The 7,862-nt window shown below is 26.4% G+C and overlaps 1 non-coding gene across 1 annotated transcript; it reads right to left on the bottom strand.

The window, feature by feature from the left end:
* Positions 1–762: 762 nt before the first annotated feature.
* TRNAC-GCA (transfer RNA cysteine (anticodon GCA)) lies at positions 763–834 on the bottom strand. Its single transcript has one exon. It is a non-coding gene; the product is annotated as a tRNA-Cys (tRNA).
* Between the last annotated feature and the right edge of the window lie 7,028 nt (positions 835–7,862).

The raw sequence follows: 7,862 nt of genomic DNA on the forward strand, positions 1-7,862 counted from the left end.
TGTGTTTTTGGTATATCATTTTGAATATATTAATATTTTTAAATTTTATATATACACAAAATATATATTTATAATATAATCCTAGTTTTTAATAACATATATATTATATGCAAAAATACTTTAATAACATAAGTATAAAATGTATATATGTAAATATAAATTTTAAAAGAATCAATTAGGTTAAATAACATTATTTTATTATTAACAAAAATATTAAAATCTTGTAACTAGTTAATACACTCTGGCTTTTGATGAAAACAAACCAAAACATAATGGAGATATGTGATTAAAATGGACATGTCTGATTGGAGTCATTAAAGTGAAGGTGGACTTGAATTTACCATGACTTACGGGGAAAAGAGCCAAAATAAATTACCTTTGTACTTGATGTGTAGTGACCACTAAGACTTACGATTGGAAAACAATAAGTTGAAATTCTTTTTATGGAAAGAAATACTTGATGTTTTTCATGAGTAGAATACATTGCAAGAAAATATTGGGGGATAAGAGGAGTTAACAGTTACCATGCCACTAATTTAATTAACATGAGGAAGAACACTGTTATAGTAACTCAACAGAAGTAGAGTCTTTTGTAATTTTCATAACTCTTATCACATATATGTTTCCATTGAATTACACCATTTCTGTTTTTGAGAGTTGAATTCATTAGTCTTTATTTGAACAAAAGAATATGGACTTTTGAGGAAACCATATATAATTTTAAGGCCCATCAAAAAGTTACCAACGAAAACATTAATTATAAGGGCCCAACCGGGTTCGAACCGGTGACCTCTTGATCTGCAGTCAAATGCTCTACCACTGAGCTATAGACCCCTGGTGTTAAGGGCTCATCAAATTATTATTTATAAAGATACTGTGAAGACCAGCTTTACTTACTCCTGTTCCAACACCATTGCCTAGCTTTTGTTTTCAAACAAACTACTTTCTTTATTCTAAATTTGTGCTATCTTTCTAATTTGTAAATTTTCTGCTAAAAAAAATTAAAACAATTATTCTGTCAATTGGCAATAAATTTTCTAAACTTATTAGCTTCTAAATTAAAACTTTTGGTACCAAGTAAAAAGGAGGACAAGTACCATGAAACACTCCTCCTCCTCAGTTCTCATACATATTCAAGATCAAGTCAATCTTTCTAATATCATTTTAACATTTACTTATATCACATTAACCAAAACTCATTACAATTAATTCTCAAAATTTATTATCCAAAGTCAAGTTTGTAGTACCAAATCTAAATTTTACAATTCCCAATCTTATAACTCCACTAAGACTGAGGAAGGAGTGATAATCATTATTGTTAGGTATGGGGCATTAATATTTTCCTTCACATGAGGATTATAGCTATATAGATGCACTCTATATCACTTCCAAATTCATACATATAATGGAAGGCCACTTTGGTACATCTAAGGGAAATGAAAAACGTGTACTAAATACTAGTCATCAGGATCTCCCTTTCTTCTTTTTAAATATAAATAAAAGGCACCCATTGTATATTCAGATGTTTGTCAATATTCCATTTTTTCATTTTTTTAAAATTTAAATATTACAATTTTAAATAATATTCGGATTTGGTTGATAAAATATATTATTCGTTACAAATTTGAAACAATACAAATATATATTTATTATTGAATTCAGTATTATATATTTAAATAACTAATGTGGATTCAGATATCTGAATCTTTTGATTACAAAATGCTTATAATATAATAAGAATTCTAGTGAACTTTAGATATCTAGAAAAATAATTGAAAGTTAATTTTTCTTACTCATATATAATAATATTTAATTTAAATATAAAATTCAAATATCCAACTTATTGTCACTCCTATGGTGATATTTATAATTAAATTTAATGATGTTATAAATAGTAAATAAAAGCATCTCGAAAGTTAAAAAGTATTTTTTTTAGTACTGATTAAAAATTACTTTATGAAGAATGAATAGTAAAATTGATGAAGCTGAAAATCATCTTAAATTTTGTATGAATGAGATATACATGGATAATTGTATATTGCTCATAAGTATTTAATCGATAGGTGGTAATGCCACGTAATTGCCTTAGGATAAGGGTCGGAGGGAAAAGAAGTTGTATTGGATATTTCCATGATTATTGTTTTTCCTTTTTTCCTTTTTTTTTTCTTCAAATTATAAATTGATCATGACATGCTACATAATTAAAAACTAATTCAAATGTCGGTAATGCACAAATTAATCAGGTCTGCTTAACATTATTAACATCTTATTTATCTTTATCAATAACACGATATAGCAATTTGTATTTTTATTTGTACAAAGTTGCACTTTATCTAGAAATAAATTATTTGATTTATATATATATATGTTTTTTCTTTTATTAAGACATGATATTTTTTGGTTTAAATGATAAAAGTTGATAAAATTATAAAAAAATGTGATCAACATGCGAGAATAATACTTATATTATTGAATCTCAAACACTATTGATGATTTAAGCTAATTGGCTAAGAGATCAATTGAGTCTTAGTTTGATTGGTATTGATATTATCATTAATGCAGAAAGATATAGATTCAAATGTGTTGTAACAAAAATGTATTATCCTCCTATTTAAATACTGATGAGGGACTTTAAATAACTCTAGATATTGTAAAAAAAAGTAAATATGATAAAAACTAGAAATAAAAATATGATTTTAATTTTAAAATTACTCAAAAGAAAATAAAAAGGTAATAGAACAAAATGCGGCTAAAAGTTATATTTGTTGGGTTCAACAATAATTGCCCTGTACACGTGAAGCGTTCTTAGTTTAATCTATATACGTTTTATACTGGTGGAGTTATAAAATGAAGGGTAAATGTGGACTCCAACCAAATCTTTTAAGGACTTTTGACTCTTTCTTTAACCTTCCTTTTATCTTTTAACAAAAATCACTTACAACCTAAATTAACTCCTTTTTTAAAAAAAATTTGAAAAACCTATATAATAAATAAAATTAAAATTTGTTTTCAATAATAAAAATATGCTGGTGCATTATTTTCTTATAATAGAAACATAAAAAATAAAATAAAATAAAATTTGTATTGATTCCAACCATGATAAGAAAATTTGATATTAAAAAAAGAAGAATATTTTTATGTTTGAATGAGGGTAATTTATAAAAGAGGAAGTAAACAAAATCTTAAAAATGGAAAGCCCATTTTGGTGCTTAGCGGTACATCAATTTCATATCAGCAATACGATTGCGAGGGAAAATTGAATGATTAGTGTTTAGGTTAAAATTAAGAAATTCATAAAACAATGAAGCTACGATGAACAACATTAGTGTGTTACGCATATTCTACCAATCAATGTCACAAAATTTCATCATTCTTACTTTTAAATTAAAGATGAAGAAGCTCAATCTGAAATATGGAATAAAAATCCAACTTATGTTTTACTAATTGGAAGCTTAAACAATTTTACTTCAAACTAAACTAAATTAAATTTTAGCTATTTTTACTTGTTGAGCTAGGGTGGGACCAATTGCATCCCTAGAAAAACACGTGGTGCTTTCTTGCAATAAAACATGGACATGGGATATGGGAAGGGAGCCGCGTAAGGGAGAGGGAAAGTGACTGATGTCTTTCACACTTCTACAGCGTTTATTCATTGAACCAAAACAAGTAAAAAAAAAGATCCCAGGAAGTTGGCGCCACCGGCCACCGGAATAGTTGGGTTTTAAAATAAGATAAATGTTGAAAGCAAGGACTTGATAGCATGGTTGCAGTTAGTAGCAGTTGCATTAGTTGACCACCAACACCACCCGATTTTGTAACGCGAATTAAGTGAAAAGGCATCATAACATAGATGTGGAATGCCGCCAAGTATCTGAGTAGGTGAAATGCACTAACAATCCCTTAATTTGTAGTTAGGTTAGGCTTGCTGCAATAACTATACAATGAGAAGCTAGTGGTTCACCTTATTAGCTTTTTTATTGCTTCAAAAGCCATGGCCTGCGGAGTCGGCTTTGCAACATTTTCTGGCAGGTTTTAGTGGTCGAACCAAACTACATACTCGTCTCCCGACTTCCATCTTTTCATTATTAATAATCTCACTTCTTTTAACTCAAACACAAATTTAAATTTTAAAGATAATATTGTTATAAAAATAATTACGAATGTGAAATATAGACAGCAAAATAGACAAAAAGATAATAATAAAAATTCATAATTAAATTTTTAACAACTCTGATCAACATACGAATTTTGAATGTATTAAAATAAGACTTTTTTCATTATTAATAGCACTACTAAAAAGAGGTAAAGTAAAGTAGTTTTATTTAATACCTAAAAGGTTTTTTATTTTTGGAAACGTATTTTATTATTAATGACACTACTAAAAAAAAGTGAAGTAACGTAGTTTTATTTAATAACTAAAAAGTTTTGTTATGTTTGGAAATGTATTTCATTATTAATGATACTATTTAAAAAAAAAAAGGTGAAGTAACATAAAAGTTTTTTATGTTTGGAAATGTATTCTATTATTAATGACACTGTTAAGAAAAAAGGTTAAGTAACGTAATTTTATTTAATACCTAAAAAGTTTTTTTTTTTTTATGTTTTGAAATGTATTCTATTATTAATCACACTAATAAAAATGGTGGAGTAACGTAATTTTATTTAATACCTAAAATGTTTTTTTATGTTTGGAAATGTATTTTTTATTAATGAGACTATTAAAAAATGTAAAGTAACGTAGTTTTTATTTAATAACTATTTTTTTTATGTTTGGAAATGTATTTCTATTATTAATGACACTATTAAAAAAAGTGAAGTAACGTAGTTTTATTTAATACCTAATTTTTTTTTAATCTTTGGAAATGTATTCCATTATTAAAAAGTGAAGTAACGTAGTTTTATTTAATACTTAAAAGTTTCTTTTTTAATACAATAGGTTAGTGTTTGGTATATTAGTAATATTTTTTATTATACAAGTAATCTTAAAATTGTCATGTATCTCTTTTTAAATATTTATTTTTTAATATTTTACTATATCAAGACACTTATCAACCCCTGCTCGACTTGTAGAGTGTAAAACTCCATTAACAATGTACCAAATATTATTTCATAATATTAATATAAGATATACTTCATGTTCATTTTACAATCCATATTCAGGGTTCTTAGTTGCCCCTCACAACAATATTGTATTCAATGATCGAAACTGAGTCATTTCCTTATTAGTGCAATGTGTCCCAACCACTTGTTGGTCAAATGTTATGATTTTCATTTATATGCATGTAATTTTTTAGATTTATCAAAAAATAATAATAATAATAAACATAAATACCTTCAAAATTGTTGCAGGCCAATTTTGGCCTACCACAAATTGAACCCATTTACAACAAAAAAAAAACACCTAATTTATCTAAACCTCAATCAATCCACATCCATCTAAATTAACCCAACTACCCAAACTCAAAATTAAAAAAAATATAAAAATCCCTAGCCCAATAATATAGCCCAAATTAGGGGAAAAAAAAAAAGAAGGGAAAACCTAACCCTAGCCTCAACTTTCGGTGCCACTTGCCTCTGACAACTCCACCAGTCACTTCCATACCTTGCAAAAAGTAAAGCAAACAAGCAAGACAAAAAAAATAGCAAAAGTAGTAATAAAAAAACTTGTAAAATGGCTATAAAAAGCCAAGCAAAAAAAAAAAAAGGGGAGGATTTTTTTAGTTTTGATTTCCTTTGACTGTTGTTCTGTTTTTGAAAAAAAGAAAAAGGCTGTTAGACAAATGTATTGAAAATCAAAAAGCAAAACAACAGAAGAAAAAAGGTGGATTTTAATCTCTATTTCTCTTATTCCTTTAGTTTATTTCTTTCCTTTTTTTTTGTTTTCTTTCGATTCAATCTCATAGTTTTTCATTATAAATTATTTTTAAATAAAAAGAAAAAAGAAAAATTTACCTGGATCTTGGTGGCCCTAACCACTGTCGACGGTGGAAGCCCCGACGGCTTCAAAAAGCCACAATAATAGCGGCAAAAATGGGTTTAGAAACCTTAACCGAAAAAGGGGAAAGGAGGTGGGGTGTTCTTTGTTTACTTAAACAAAAATGAAGTAAAGAATAAAAAAAAAAAAAAATAACAAAGATGAAATGGAGTCACAAATACTAGGTCAGGCATGTTTCTGCTTTTGGGACAAATTGTGTAAATGGTCTCTCCTCCTTTCTGGTCCTTTCAAATCAGCTCATTGTTACTTTTAAATTCCGCCCAAAATATTTTTTAATTACATTTTAGTACTGGTTGGAGTGGCACCGTTTTGATGGTATGGGAATATTCCCAATTCGGTCCTCCACTTTTGCGCGTATTTCATTTCAGTCTCTTTTTTTTTGTTTATTCATCTGTTTGTTACATTATATCCCTCACAGATATATTAAGGACTTTAATGCTTACTTTCTAAATATTTGTTGTTCTTATTATCTTCATTTAAATATTTTTTATTTTATCATTTTCACGCTGCTAATATTTATTTATTTGTCTATCCATCTATTATTTATTTCCTTTTATATATTTCCCGTATTTCCTTTCATTATTTTCCTTTTACTTTACTATTATTATTATCATATTATTAAATTAATTAGCTTTGCATTATTATTACTATTACTATTATATTTCTTTTATATTTATTTATCTATTCCTTTTTTTACATACATATATTTTACTTTGTTTTACCATTTATTTATATCCCTTTATGATTTTAAAACTTTGGTTATTATTATATTGTTATTTTTCTCAACCTTCACATATTATTATTATTATTGTTATTATTATTATTTTTACTATCTAATATATTATTATACTTATTTTTACCTGTTATATTTATTATTAATATTAGTATATATTTTATTGTACGTATATATATACTTTTATATATAGTATTATTTTATATATCATTATATTTATTATTATGCTTATTATTTTCACTATTGTTACTTATTATTTTTTTAGTATTATTATGTATTATTTGGTATACATACATCTTTCTCGTATATATTGTTATTATACATATATTATTTTATTATGGTATTAATACATTTTACTTTTTTTCTTTTATTGTAATATTATTTGTTATTACTCTAATATCTTAATATTATGTTATAATGTTTTTATTAATCACTTCATTATATCATGTTTGCACTGTTTATTTATTTATGAATTTTTATTTTAAAAAATAGTTTATTCATTTTTCTTCTTCTTTTATTTATAAATAAGGCAACGTGCGATTTAATATTAAGCCATTGATTTCATCGCTATGTTGGGTGAATATCATCGGCTAGTGTTAAAAATGGGACGTCCTTTTTAAAAAAAAATCGAAAAATTTAAAAATTTTCGTGTTTTGAAATAGGATATTTATTTTTGTGATTATTGGTAAGTGATCAAACTTTATTTTTAAAATGTAGATGAGGATATGTAATTTGTCAAAATTTTAATGCTGTAAACTTTTCGCGTTTCCAAAAATTTTCGTGTTTTAAAAAAAAATTCGGATCCCAAAAATTTTCGTGTTTTCAAAATTTTCGTGTTTTAAAAAATTATCGTTTTTCAATCGGATCACGGTTAAATGGCAAATTGAATTCGTATTTTTGAAAATCAAGACAACACGTGTTTAATAAAGATACCAATTTTGGGCGTCATGAGGGTGCTAATACCTTCCTCGTGCATAACTGACTCCCGAACCCTATTTTTCTCAGGATTTTCGCGTAGACCCAAGTTTGGCCTTCGTTTTTGTTCAAGAATAAACTTTCTTTTCTAAAAAAGATGATTTATTAGGTGTCCGATCACACCTAGAAAAAAGATCGGTGGCGACTCCCTTTTTTTTA

Source organism: Gossypium arboreum, chromosome 9 (assembly GCF_025698485.1).
Source record: "Gossypium arboreum isolate Shixiya-1 chromosome 9, ASM2569848v2, whole genome shotgun sequence".
Taxonomy (NCBI): domain Eukaryota; kingdom Viridiplantae; phylum Streptophyta; class Magnoliopsida; order Malvales; family Malvaceae; genus Gossypium; species Gossypium arboreum.